Here is a 15588-nt window from a genome sequence, read left to right as displayed (position 1 = left end):
GTGGTAATAGGGACAGAGTAGCAGATATAATCCTTGAAGTGTGCAGGGGTAATTCTGATAACCCTAGAAGACTGTCTAGTGGGTTGAGAGGTAGTAGAAGAAGGAATAAATGGCTGTGGAGGTGAGGGAATGTTCAGGTGGGATGTTGAATGAGAAGGAGCAGTAGGAGCAGAAGAAGAAGGTGAGGGGTTGGGAATAGAAGATGAAGGAAAGTCATGATCATAGCAAGATGTTGAAGGAGGAGGAAAATAGCCAGAAGAGGGAGAGGTGGAAGGGAAGATATGTTCAAGAAAGGATACATCTCTGGAATAGATGATGGTGTGTTTGAGTAAGTTGTAGAGTTTATAGCCCTTTTTTCCTATCCCATAACCCATCATTAGACAAGGAATAACTCTAGATTGCAGTTTGTCTCTAAATGGTGTGGGAACAGTAGCATAAGCCAAGCAGCCAAATGATCTAAGGTGGGAATAGGAAGGGGGATTGCCATGAAGTATCTCATAAGGTGTTTTATCAGATAGAATAGGTGAAGGAAATCTATTTATTAAGTAGGTAGCAGTGATGACACATTCCCCCCAGAACTTTGTGGGGAGTTTGGATTGGAAAAGTAAGGCTCTTGCAGTTTCAAGGAGGTGCTTGTGTTTTCTTTCCACAACCCCATTTTGTTGTGGTGTGTGTGGGCAGGAAGTTTGGTGGGAAATGCCAACAAAAGCAAGGAATTCAGCATTGACAGAGGAGGAGCCAAGTTCAAATGCATTGTCAGTCCTTATGGTTTTGATGGAAGTGCTGAATTGATTGTAGACCATAGCAATGAAGTTCTTTATGACAGGAAAGGCATTGCTCTTACAGGAGAGAAGGTGAGTCCAGGTGGCCCTACTATGGTCATCTACAATGGTTAGAAAATACCTAAAGCCATTATATGTGGGAGTGTGATATGGTCCCCAAAGGTCAATGTGCACTAATTGGAAAGGTGTCTTGGAAACAGTTGTGCTGTCCTGGAATTACAACCTTTGTTGTCTAGCCATTGGACAAATGGGGCAGATGAATGATTGTTTGTTGGATAATTTGCATGTAGATAGAGAAGGGATAGTCAACATCTTGGCAAAGGGAATGTGCCCCAACCTTTGATGCCACAAGATATCAGTCTTATTTATGGAAGATATATTACAATCATGTGCACAAACAGGAACTGAAAAATCAGAAGAACAAGTATCTACACTAGGCATATCAAAAGTAGATGGAGAAGGGAAAGAATTAACAACAGGTGAAACTGTGTTAGCACAAGGTTGACTGAGTGGCAACTTCAGCAGATACAGTCCATGCTCAGCTTTACCAAGTTCCAGTGGCCTCTTCAGAGAAGGGCCCTGCAAACAGCATGAAACAGTGGTGAAGAGAGCAGAACATGACAGTTGAGTGAGTATTTGATGAATGGAAATGAGATTGAACTGAAAAGAGGGCACTAACAGAACATTTGTGAGAGTAATGTGAGGAAATAATGATAATGATCCAAAAGAACTGACTTTAACCTTGTATCCATTTGGTAAAGTAACTAGGGATGGAGTAAGTAGGGATTGAATATCATGAAGTAAATGTTTGTGTGGGGTCATGTGATTGGTAGCACCAGTATCTAGGATCCAAGAACTAACACCCTCATGAGTACTGTGACATGCAATAAAACCATGTAATCTACTAACAGGATTATTATACCAACCTGCAAAGTTATCATATGCTTGAGAAGCTGGTTGATGTGTTGGGAGCTGAATCTGATTGAACATGGTCATGAGGTGTTCATATTGCTCCTTGGAGAAACCATGAGGTGGAACAGAATTTGTATCAACATTGAGGGGATCAGATGGAGGCTCAACATGAGCATATGAGGCAGACCTTTTGTTTTTAGTGAATTTGAAGTCAGATGGAAACCCATGAAGCTTGTAACACTTGTCCATGGTGTGACCTGTTTTCTTGCAGTATTTACAAATGAGGTTTGGTTTTCTTGAATCAAAACTGACTCTTTGTGTATAGTTTCTAGGGTGGTGGATGGAATTCCCTTGACTAGAACCAATTGAAGGAGGTGTGTAGTTAGAATTTGCCATACTAGAACCACCAGATGTGGAAGAGTAAGCATGATGCCCTGAATTGGAACCAACAGAACTAGAAGTTCCTGAACTACTGTGGTGATCATACATAGTTCCTTTGCCACGAGAGTTAGTAGCATTAAAGGAGGAAGAATCTAGTGAAAACATATAAGAACTAGTGTGAATTTCTCTTTGTTTCTCATCTCTGACTAACATAGCATAGGCTTTTTCAACATTTGGAACAGGGCTTAGCATGAGGATGTTACTCCTAACTGTGGAGTCTGTTTCATTTAGGCCAGATAGGAACTGTATAAGTTTTTGTGTTTCGGTTAGGTCATGCATTGCCCCACAAGTGCAAGGTTTACCTAGAGATATGGTGTAGAGTTCATCCCAGAACCCTTTGAGTCGTGTATAGTATGTGGCTATGCCCAAAGAACCTTGAGAGGTAGAAGAGATGGCTCTTTGGAGAGTGTAGTATTGAGACATGTTTGCTACACCATACCTATCCGATAGGTTATCCCATGCCTCTTTTGCAGTTTTGTAGTACAAAATGGTTTTTGCTATGTCTTTGGACAAGGCATTCATTATCCAGGCTTTGACCATGTTGTTACACCTCAACCAATGGGGGTACAACTGAGATTGTGGACTAGGTTCAACAAAGGTCCCATCTATGATTTGTGTTTTGTTCTTTGCAGACAAGGAAATGAGCATGCTTTCTTTCCATTCCCCAAATCCATCACCGGTAAAAGGGACAGAAACAAGAACACTAACAGGTGTGTCAGAAGGGTGAAGATACAAGGGATGGAATGCATCTAAGATCGTTGAACTACTAGATACAGTTGATACAGAAGCAGGTTCGGTTCCAATCGCCATATCAATCAACCAACAACAATGACCAGCTATACGATGCAATGCTATGATACAGTGCTACGAAACACTACAGGATTCTTCGACAATCGGCAATATAAGAGTCCTAAATCAGCAAATCTTGCTACCTAACAACTGAAACCCTAGATCGAAAAACTGAACAAACAAATCTTCGACTATTAGCAATTGAAAACTTTAGATCGAAGATATAAGATCCTACAATATGGTAAAGATATAAAAGATGGAAGAATATCACCAGATTGTCGAGTTGACCGAGTCAAAGCGAAGTCAAAAAAACCACAATTTCTTCGATTTGCGAAGTCGGAAAAATCACAATTCCTTCGATTCGATTTGCAGATTTCAACTCCAATCCAACAAGATGATCTTATCAACAGGCAATCTTCAATAAACGAAGCAAAAAATACTGAAAGTTGAAAGATCGTAAGTGCGATCTTCTTCAAAATCAAAAATTTTCTCAGATTTATGGATGGAAGTTAGGTATATACGATATTTCCCAAGATATGCTCTGATACCATGTTAATTTGCGGAAGAAAAATGAAATGAAGATGAAAGCTGAAGAAATCTGTAGGGTGGAAACCCTAGAAAATGAGAGAGAAATGAATTAGGGATTTTTTGTTCATAAACTAATCTGAGATTTACATTTTTGCCAAAAAAACCTGTACAAAATCCAATTCTAGTCCTATTTATACATCTTTAAAATGTGGCTACAAATTAAATTAAATGATCAGGCCTTGTACTGAGTTGGGCCGGTTTTGGGCCTCTGTCTTTGATGTTGTTGGACTTCAACACTATGAGAGTGGCAAAGAAGAGTGATAGAATGTATATTCACATTGGCATATTTTGAGAGGAATATCACACAACTAATGTCCGCCCAGTAGGTGTGCCTCATCCATGATAAAATTTCTCAAGCTAGCAAGTTTTAATGAGTTTTCTCTTTAACAATAAAAATAAATACAGTGGATAATTAAAATTACCTTTGAGTTTTAAGTTTTAGTTCCTAAAACTTGTAAATTCCTTTTAGATTAAAATTACATAAGGAAAAAAAAACATGATTGTTAATCCCATATAGCAAGCATGACGACGATGAAGCAAAATTCTAGTGAGAAATTTTAAACTCTTGGATTACCTGAAACTTCACTTTTTCTAATTTTGCTTTTGGTTCTATATTTATTGTCAAATCTAGAACCCCATTTAATTTTTCAAACATAAAAAGAAAGTTCAAGCTTTTGCATATATTGGGAACACAATCAGTGAAAACACTGGGAAAAATAAGATAAAAATCAAAAGATTTGGCCAGTATCAAATATAGTTTTACAAATAGAAGATAAGATCATTTTATTAAAAAAAAAAAAAAACGAAGAAGAAGAAGCATATAAGTGATAAGTACAAAAGAAGACAACGAAAGAAAATAAGTGAAAGAGAGTGTGCTGACAGTGGACCCATCATATTCCACTTGTCATATTTATATTCTCCTTCACGCAAATAATTATGCTGACGAGTCTTTGGCCAACTTTTGCTGAATTGGGACCTAAAACCCATTTGGCAAAATATAAAAGGAGACTCACACAATTTTTGTCTTTCACATCATGCTTGTGCCTGGCACATAATAAAATTTTTCACCCAACCACAGGATTGAAATCTTAAATAGCAGTAAATATTTTAAATAAAAGCTCAAAAGAAGCATGACTGTATATAGATCTATGCTAACTTTATAAAGATCCAAACTTCATATCAAAATAAGTACTTACTATTCTTTTGGACATTTGCCTAAAGCTAACAATTTTAAACTCTACTTAGCATGAATACATAACTGAAACTAAAGCCAATTCTTTTACGCAAAAAAAGTAACCTAAACTGAAACTAACAAAAGCATTAAGCCCGTTATCCGGTTTGAACCAGACCGGATCGGTAACTGGTTAATAAACCGGTTGGTTTCCGGTTTAAAAATCGGAACCGGCCACTAGTTCCGGTTTATCGGTTTTAAAATGAAAACCGAACCGGTCCGGTTCGAAACTGTCCAAAACCTCTTTTTTTGTTTTGTTTTTTATATAGTGTGTGTGTATATATATATATATATATATATATATATATATATATATATATATATATATATATTTATTTATTTATTTATTTATTAGTATATTATAGGTATATTTACATATGTTATATAAGTTTATAAGTAAAGTTTATATATTTGCTGACTAACAGCAATACAGCATATACGTATATATATATATATATATATATATATATATATATATATATATATATATATATATATATATATATATATATATATATATTAAATTATATGCTTAAGTTGGATGATTTGGGTTCAAACCATGACTGAAAATTGATGCCTAACGTTGGTTTGAAAATTGATGGCCAAATGCCTACTAAGTAGATATATATTATAAGTATATTCTTAGTATATTTTAGGTATATTCCTAACTTAATATAAGTAAAAATATAAACACAAGTAAATAGAAGAAAGCTCAATGAGTCATACATTTTATTCATTCATGGATAACATTTAACATTTATTTGCAAGTTGTAATTTTTTTAACTTGCAAATAATACATGAGTTGCAAAGAAATAGTAGAATAATAAAATCACCAATTGTCAATCATTTGGTTAATTTCCCCCATATCATATTCGGTCATGGAGATATCTTCAAATTCTTCCATTTGGTCTGCTCCACTTGCTATCAAATCTTCAATCTCTTCCTTTTCGCCTTCCACCGCTTCTATGTTTTGGTTGCGTCGCTCCGATCTAATCCAATCGCGAATGCACACTAGTACTTGCAAGCTAAATCCGGATAATGAGTGTCTATGGTCTCCAATTTGTAATCTTCCTTGGCTAAATACACTCTCTGAAGCCACGGTTGATATTTGAACCGTAAGGATATCTCGAGCCATTCTTGAAAGTATCAGATGACTTGCCTTGTATTTCTTCCACCATGCTAAGACGTCCAAATCATCTAGTTCCTTGATATCCACATTTGGATGCATCAAATAAAGGTGATATTCATCAAAGTTTGCATTACAAGAAGGAGTTGGATGTGAATGTAAAACTTTTAAATGCGACAAACCCGTTAAGCCCTTTTTGCGACTTTGAGAAGTAATAGGGCGTGGAGCAACGGGTGTAGCATTTTCTTCCAAATTAGAATAATGACTAAAAACTTTTCTAAACTCGGCATCAATAGCGAGCTCTGCTTCAGCTAAAGATGGTTCAACTCCCTCTTCAATTTCTAAAAATGTATAAATTTGATTAACCAATGCTCTAGTATAAGACATTTTTAAATAAGGATTTAAAAGAGAACCCAATATAAATAAAGTTGGGATGGGAAAAAAATACTTCTTAAATTTTGTTTTCATATTAAAAATAGCCGCTTGATAACCGGATTTATATATTTATACTCTTGTAAAACTCTAGCTATTTCCACTAAGTAGGCTAAAATTCCAGTTACTGTGGGATATAATTGTCTAGAAAAAGCAAGAGTTGCATTATAAAGTTTTTGTAAGAGTTCAACACATTCCTTAACATCTTCCCAATCCGTAATATTTAACTAATCATCATTGTTAATATTATATTTGTTGTGAACTTGTTGTATGGGAATCCTATACTCACTTGCTTGTTGTAGCATAATGTAAGTGTAGTTCCACCTAGTCTCAATTTCTACTTGAATTTTCCTAGGTCTAAGGCTATTTTCCACATAAGAATTCTTAAAATCTCTCAGTTTTGCCCTAGCATTACAAAATGAAACGCAACCGCATTTCTAACTTTTTGAATAGAATCTTCAAAACACTCAAGGTCATCTTTAACAATTAAGTTTAAAATGTGACAACTACATCTCAATGAAAAATATTTTTTAGCGGAGGGTTTAATTCCCTTTTTAAAAGACTAACCGCCTTTGTATTATTAGAAGCATTATCTAAAGCAATACAAAGTGTTTTTCTATAAATGTTAAAAAATCTCATAATAGTAGACATTGAATCCGCTAAAAATTTTCCATCGTGACGACCTTTCCCTTCATCATATAAAAAAGCTATAATTCTTTTTTGCTTAACCCAATTACCATCAACCCAATGACATGTAATAGCAAAACAATTCTAACTTGTTAAGACTAAGACCCAAATCGGCGGTAAGAGAAACATTATAATTTAAAGAATTAAATACATGGTGCAAATAAAATCTATATTTTTTATACAAATCTATAACATCCGCTCTATAAGTACTTCTAGGAATACCCTCAAATAACAGATTATAACAACGTTGAATGTAAGTAACAAACCCCAAGCCCGAAGGAAAGGAAAATGGTAAACAATCATAAGCTACCATTTTAGCTATTTCTACACGCTCTTTTTTCTTGTCATACTTAAAAATTTTACCGGTTCGTGGGTCTATCGTCATTTGAATACCCCTCACATTTGAACCCGTTTGCTCTCCCCAAACATCCATATGTTTATTTTTCATATGATTATTTAGTGTACCCGTTTCACTATCCTTACTAGTTCCTTGCCTAAAAGCAAATACTTGTCCACATAAGGTACATTTAGCTGTTTGGCTTTCCTTATCCTTAGTCATAAATTTCCAAATTTTAGCGGTTGGCTTACGAGCTCTAGGCGGTTTGTCTTGTGTATGTGATTGTGCAGGACCTGTATCTCCTATGAGATTTTCGGGGGCTTGTGTTTCATCATCATCATTATCATCATCATCAATTTCATTAAAAGTGTCGATATAATATTGTTGCATTATCTCATGATCTAAAAGTGGATTATTTCCACCAATATCAATATCTAAATTAGGTGTTTCGTTCACAAATGTTTCCTCATTAAACCCACCCCTAACAATACCACTACTACCGACACCACGTCTAAATCTCTTTGCCATTATTAAATATAATTAATTTAAATCACACTCAAATAAATCACAATAAAATAAATTGCAACAAACTAAATTGCTAGATATTAAATTGCGTAAATTAAATAGCGAAAACTAAAGATAGAGTTCGAACGAAGGTACCAAATTGCCGGACTAATTTCCAACAAAGTGAAGGCGGCTAGAATTGCAAATCCACCAAAGCTACTTCGGATTGTTGCAAAATCACCAACTCCACCAACAATATTATAATTGCAAAATTAATAATTGAAACTAGAATAAGACTTTATAATATTTAATTGACAGAAATTTAAAGTGGCTAATTGTTTGCAAAGTAACTATAATTGAGAGATTGAGAGAAAGATAAGAGTGAATTGATGTGGATTAAAATGAAAATGGAGAGGGGTTTATATAGGGGTGGAGGATCGGTTAAAGTGTTTAAAAAAAAAAAAAAAGTTTGGGGGGTTTGGAACCGTTTGGCAACGACCATTTTTACAAATGGACCGTTGGCAAACGGTCCAGCCCATGTCCCAACGGTTACATTTAAAAAAAAAAAAAAATTAATTCTGACCAGTTTACCGGTTTAACCGGTTCCGATCCCAAAAAAAATTGAAACCAGACCAGTATGCATTAAATGGTTGATCGGAACCGGTTCTGGTTCCGGTTTTACTGGTCCGGTTACCGGTTTGAACCGGTTAACCAAAACCGGTTGAAGGGCTTAAAAAGCATTAAAGAACAGTGGATTAAGCCATGAAATAAAGCATTACAGTAGATTAGTGAAGAAAAGAGTGGACCTTATTGCTGAAAATTTATTTCAATACACCAAGATCAAAGAAAACTCCATTGCTCACGTACAACAGTGACCGTGACCCGAGCTTCGACCAAACGACCTCGACACCAAATAAAACTTTCAAGAGAAATGGTGGTTAACTGGTGGTTTTGGGGGCTGGTTTCTTTAGCTACTGTGAGTGTTTAAGTGTGTACATGCCATGCTTAATTCATGCAATGGTTTCTAACTGTTATGGGAAGATGAGGTCTTCTCCTTTGTGTAGCTAGCCGATTTTTTGTGTGTTCGGTGTTGCGGCTGGTGATAGCTAGGTGTGTTATTGTGTGTAGTGTCTATCCATGGTGGTTTTTAGTGAAGAACAAAGCTGATTTTGTTTGATGTTCAATGGTGGCCGGTGGGTGAAGATAGTGAGAGGAAATTCTTTTTTGCTTCAGTGCATTGCGGTTGCTACCAGGTCCATTAGGCTCGTTAGGGCGTGCTGTGGAATTAGGTCTCTAAGTCTTATTTTTGTGATACGGCTGATTATGTCCAGGATGAGTGTAAGTCTCTTTCTATTTTTGGTAACCTTTCCCAAAAGCCCTTGCAAAAATTGGATATTCTTATCTTAAAAAAAGAATATGCTTTTGAAATGGATTGGAATTGACATGTGCCATATGTGGTGGGCTATTATTAGTTCCTTTTTTATTTTTATTTTCCATTAAAAGAATATATAAAAATATCAAGAGAAATATATTATTCAACTACTTTTTTACTAAAACTAAACAAAATTTAAATTATTAGACTAAGGAAAAATCCAAAAAAGTAATTAACTAAAAAAGCTAGATTAACCTATTTTTGTAGTTTTTCTTTCTTCGAAACATAAAACTTGTACTCTAAAAATAGTGAATATTTTTCGTTCTTTTTTCATTGCACAAACAAACCTACTAAAAATGACATAAAAGTTAAAATGTCAAAGATTAGACTAAAAAAAAGAAAATTAGACTCTAAGACTGTGAAAAAAAGAAAATTAGACTCTAAGACTACGAAAAAGTCCCGGAAGGGTAATTGTAATTGCTAATGATATGAATGCTTATGGCACACCCCTTCTTTATCTAAAACCAGTAAAGTTGCTCGCGCTTTGCGCGATTATAAAAGTCATAAATGAATGCCGAAAATTCAATAAGCTAATAACGTACTTAGATACTATAGTCTATACCTCTCTTTTATTTTTATGAAAAAGGAAATGCTCATAAATAACATACGTTTGGGTTCATTGATATGTTAGTTTATTAATTTTGTTTATTTAGCGGGTACCTCTAAGTAATGTATAGTTAATTGTACTACTATATCAAGGAAGCTTTTTAACTTTTATGTAATTAAGAAAGATTCAAGGAGATCTAGAATAATAAAAGAAACTTAAATTAAAGTATTTAAAGTCTTATTAGTCATATATCAATACAAAAATTGTATATAAATGAAATAAAGCATAATCGCCATGAATTCTTTCAATATTCTTTTTTTGAAATTCTCAGAACTTCGAAATGTCTAAAACCAAAAATATAATCGTCAGTTGGTATTATCAGAAATGATCAAGGTGTCTGGATTGCGGGTTTTGCAAAAAAGATAAACTCCTTCAACCACATTTTTTTCTCTGAATCAGTTCCCTTTTTCATAGTCTGCAGTTGGTATACTCAAGGAATCTGGTGCCTCTTGAAATAGAACTAGACTCAACTGGGTAGTCCACCTATTGAAACAACCTTCACCTATTTGTGCATCCTTGTTTGACTCTTGCAGGTCCCTATTAAAAAGGTTGCATAATCCAGTAGTATGGCATAACTTTCGGGACGCAAACTCCATAGCTGTCACTTTGCCAAAGAAAGGCTCCCAACTCCGCATTGTGCATGATAATCCTACTATTTTGTTAACTCCTCCTGCGCATGTAATAGCCTTAATCCAAGCTGACAAAAATGGTGCAGCAACTAATAAGTTAGTTTCTAGCTTCATATGTAATAGTTTAGCAACTTTGAGTAACTTGAGTACTATCACTATCACTGATAATGAAAATATCTCTATACTGTATGTTCCACCTTAGACTATAAATAAAATATATCTTTTGAACCAAAAAAATTCATTGATTTTCTTTTTTTGAATAGAAAATGAACAAAGAAACTGCACTAAGTCAAGCAAAAGACAAATTTAAAAATGTTATAAAGAATGTAATTTTAAAAAGAATATTAAAAATTAGTACATGTTACCTATTGCTAGTGGGAGGTGGCAGTTTCTCATGGAATTAGTCTAGGTGTGCGGACATCACAGTTATAAATCATGTTTTTGAAGATTAGGTTGCAAAGTCACAAAACAAATGAGCGTCATCTGAGTAAGTAAAAAGTAAATGAAACGAAAAGGACATAAAAGAAAGAAAACAAAGCAACATCAAAGGCAGAACACAAGAATAAGGCTTAATACCCAGATGGACCCTTAAACTTGGCATGTTTTGTAAGATAGGCATATAAACTTATAAGGTGACCAGATAGACACTTAAACTTACTCAAAGTGTATTTTTCAAGTTTTTCAGTTGTTTTGAAAACAAAAACTATATTTTTCAAACACTCACAATTTTCATGGCCAAACAAGCCCTAAATATATCACAAAATATTTTTTTTAAAATGCAAAAATAAGGCAAACGCATATACATGAGACTATAAATGTGCACTTAAACCAATAAATACTCGCTAATCGCAATTTTGCAGCTTTCAATTAAATCGGATTTTTTTTTACACTTGAATAATTAAAAAACAATAACTTTAACCAATAAAAATCCTTAAAAAAAGAAATTTCAAATTAAGAAATTTCTTTTTTTTAAGGATTTTCTTCTCGGCTTTACAGTTTTCTTAATTTGAAATTTCTTTTACACTTGAAATATTGAACTTAGAAATTTCTTAATTTGAAATTTCTTTTTTTAAGGATTTTTATTGGTTAAAGTTATTGTTTTTTAATTATTCAAGTGTAAAAAAAAATCCGAGTTAATTGAAAGCTGCAAAATTGCGATTAGCGAGTATTTATTGGTTTAAGTGCACATTTATAGTCTCATGTATATGCGTTTGCCTTATTTTTGCATTTTAAAAAAAATATTTTGTGATATATTTAGGGCTTGTTTGGCCATGAAAATTGTGAGTGTTTGAAAAATATAGTTTTTGTTTTCAAAACAACTGAAAAACTTGAAAAATACACTTTGAGTAAGTTTAAGTGTCTATCTAGTCACCTTATAAGTTTATATGCTTATCTTACAAAACATGCCAAGTTTAAGGGTCCATCTAGGTATTAAGCCCAAGAATAAATAAGATAAATAGAACGCACATACTAAACAACCATGTAAATTCTTCTGGCATTTTACTTTTCAAAAACACATTCTCATAAATGCCTTAAATAAAATAAAAAATTGTCCATTAGGTAATTATTTCAGAAGCAAAAATGTTACTGTAAATGACTAATTACGATCACAATCGTGAGTAGAAATGAACCAAGTAATTGCTTAGACAATTAAAAGACAGCAAACTAATAAAGAATGGTTATTTTTGTTGGAAAAAGATGAGAGCAAAATAATTATATGTATTGGCGATACCTTATTATCTCTGTGGTATCCTTATCGAAACTTAATTGAAAAAAGGGAGATTGGCGTTAGTTTGTGTCAACCTTCACCGTGGAATCATAACTATCCAAAGAATAACTAATAAGCAATAGTAATGCCACAATAAGGAAAAATATAAGAAAGAATCTGCAACTGCAAAAATTAATGTAGAAATCAAGAGGAGAAAATGGAGATTGGAGGAAACCTGTTCTTCAAATTGACGGAATGGTGATATTTTTGCTGGACTAAGAAAGCAAACTCGCAGTGATTTAGTTTATGTTTTTTTAATCAGATAACTTGGTCAGATATAGGAGGAAACCGATTACATATTGATCGGCATGTATACACCCATTCCGAAGGGCTGTATGTGATTCGATTGCGACTCTTCAGAGTTTTGATGGAGTTGACGAACACCAAGCAAAGGAAAGATGAACCAGTAGTGGACTTCATCAATCGGTGGCGAGCATTAAGTATAGATTGCAAGGATCGCCTCTCAGAAACTTCTGCCATCGAGATGTGCACCCAAGGAATGCATTGGGGTCTTGTGTATATCCTCCAAGGAATCAAGCCACGCACTTTCGAAGAATTGGCGACACAAGATCATGACATGGAGTTGAGTATTGCAAGCCACGGAAAGACTTCACCTGTTTTCGATCCGAGGAAGGAAGCTAAAGAATTCAATCAACCGTCAAAATACCAAACTAAAGAATCCATGGCGGTGGGAGCAACTTCTGTAAAGGTCCCCACTAAGAAAATGTGGAAAGAAAAAGCTCCAAGTCCGCGGCCAAGAGAAAAGAAAAGCCAGCCAACCTTGAAGGAGTTAGAAGCAAAGGCCTATCCTTTCCTTGATTCTGACGTCCCCGCAATTCTCGACGAGTTGTTGGCCAAGAAAGTGTTGACACCCAATTTTGTCCCTCCTTTATTCCAATTTATTTCCTTGGGATTTTAAATTTATTAGCGAGCTAAATACTTTGTTTTCACTACTATTTTTTTTTATTACTATCGTAACTTTCATTACTTTATCACAAATTTTAAATGGTTCGTCATCGTTTCATTTTAGGATTTGTACTTGTTAAATTAATTTTACTCTATTAAATCCTTTACTTTCTACATACTAATTATTAATTGTCTTCACATAGTATATATTGTACTAGTTATTAAATTAGAAGCCCAAAAATAAATTAAATAGAGGAGAAAGGATCAATATTTTTCAGCCAATTAATGGCCCAAACGATCAAGCCCATTACCCTTTAAAACAAATCAGCTCACCACTACAATTTCATCAGACCAGCCCATTATCCTCTACCCGAACCAGCCCACACCCGTCATTTACCCGACCCGGCCCACCTTCTTTAACAAAATCGTTGAAACCAAAAGAACCCTATTTTCTTCAACACACGCCGCCTCATCTCTCTCCATTTTCTCCTCCTCTTTCTCTCTCTACCCGACGAACTTAGCAAAACTACAGATTCCTTTCACGATCACAGGCCGTGTATGGCCACTTTGGGGAAGGGATTTAATGGCTTGTCCTTCCCCATCTGGATTCAACGGATCGAAAGAGGGTAAACTTTGTTTTCTTCCCCTCTTTCTCTACCTTCAATTGAAAAACCATTAATAGTTTTTGTCCATTTCCCTTTTTCTGATCGAATAAGTTAAGATGTAGACCAAAAATCCGAAGGTTGAACAGAAAAGCCCCGCCCAAATTTTTAAACTCGTGATACCCTTTTGACATTTTTCGATTTTGAAATTTGAATACAAAACCCTAGCTTTGGTCTCCTATAAATGGTCGCTTCTTACTTCATTTGAGGGAGGTTCTTTTTTAGCAACTCCAATTCTCTGAAAATACCAAAAAAACAGTCTCATTTTGTTGCTTGACATCGACTTTAAAATACCAAACATTTTTTACTATCTTTCACTCTATTACTGTTTTGGAATCCAAACATAAGCAAGCTCAGAGATATTAACAGTCGAGCGTGGATTCGCGACCATCGACACCCCGTTCACTGCACACGAGACAGGTCGGTGCAACCTTCCCCTTTACCATTTTTTTAGTTTCGATTTAATTCTGATTTGTATTTATGATCCCTTTTTTGCGTGTGTGATTTTTCTGTGTTTAATTCAGTTACTTAATGTCCCTTATGTGATTTGCTTGCTCAAGCATTTAGTATTTTCCTACTGTTTTCTTATAAATCACGTGGTTATGTTATTTTCAGTATTGTTTGTTCCTTAAAGTGAGTTTTTGGGCAACTGTGTGTTAAAGTTTGGGGTAATTAACTTTAGTTTTCCCTTAACGCTATGAAGATTAGCTGAAATGCAGTCCTTTGTCTTAGCATTACTGTATGTGTTTGTGATTCTGAATTTCGTCTGAAATTAGGTTTGGTTGATTTAGATTCAATAAAAGAATCTGTTCTTTTTTTTGTTAAGATATCCATGACTTGCATCTTGCTTAAATCATCTATACATAACTCTGTTAGGCTCAATCTCCTTCGAAATTGGTTCACACACTAGTTGATTGCCTCACACATCTGTGTATGCCTTCATATGAGTTGACTGTGGTAGCATCCCTGTTTGCACACCCATCCTATCTTGATTTGGACTTAATACCATATACGAATGATATTGTATTAAAAGGCTTTACCTGCTCAAAATGACCTAGTATGGGCTGTTAGACTATGTGATTTAGCCTTCAAACGCATATGTGTTTAGTTTTACATTCCTGTTTTCATTGGAGTCTATTCTTGTCTTCAGTTAAATACTCTGCTCTCTATTTCCCCTTCGTCAAGGACTCTTGATTTAATTGTTGGTAAGAATTCCTGTGGATTGCTGAGAACTTTTGCACCTGCTGCTAATTATTGAATTATATTGAACAATCTGCTGCTTCCCTTGGACACTCACTGTTCTGCGTATTTAAAACCTGTTCCAAGTGTTGGCTGCTCATATTGTAGTTTTAAAATATAGCGACTCTCTCTCTCTCTCTCTCTCTCTCTCTCTCTCTCTCTATATATATATATATATATATATATATATATATATATATATATATATATATATATATATATATATATATATATATATATATATTACTATTTGACTGTAAATTCAGATGTTATAATAGTATTAACTTGAGTTGTTGCATAAACATCAAATCCTGGATAAGCATCTACATTATTTGGTCTAACATAAATAATGTAGCGAGAAGCTTAAACATCAAATCCTTAATTAGTACACATTTGCATTAATTGTCTATTATAAATATGTAGCAAGAAGCATAAACATCAAGTTTTGAATGTGCATCTTCATTAATTGGTCTGATATAAATAATGTAGCAAGAAGCATAAACATCAAATTTTGAA

This window comes from Lycium barbarum, chromosome 7 (genome assembly GCF_019175385.1).
Source record: "Lycium barbarum isolate Lr01 chromosome 7, ASM1917538v2, whole genome shotgun sequence".
Lineage (NCBI taxonomy): Eukaryota > Viridiplantae > Streptophyta > Magnoliopsida > Solanales > Solanaceae > Lycium > Lycium barbarum.
Note: the sequence above shows the minus strand (reverse complement) of the source record.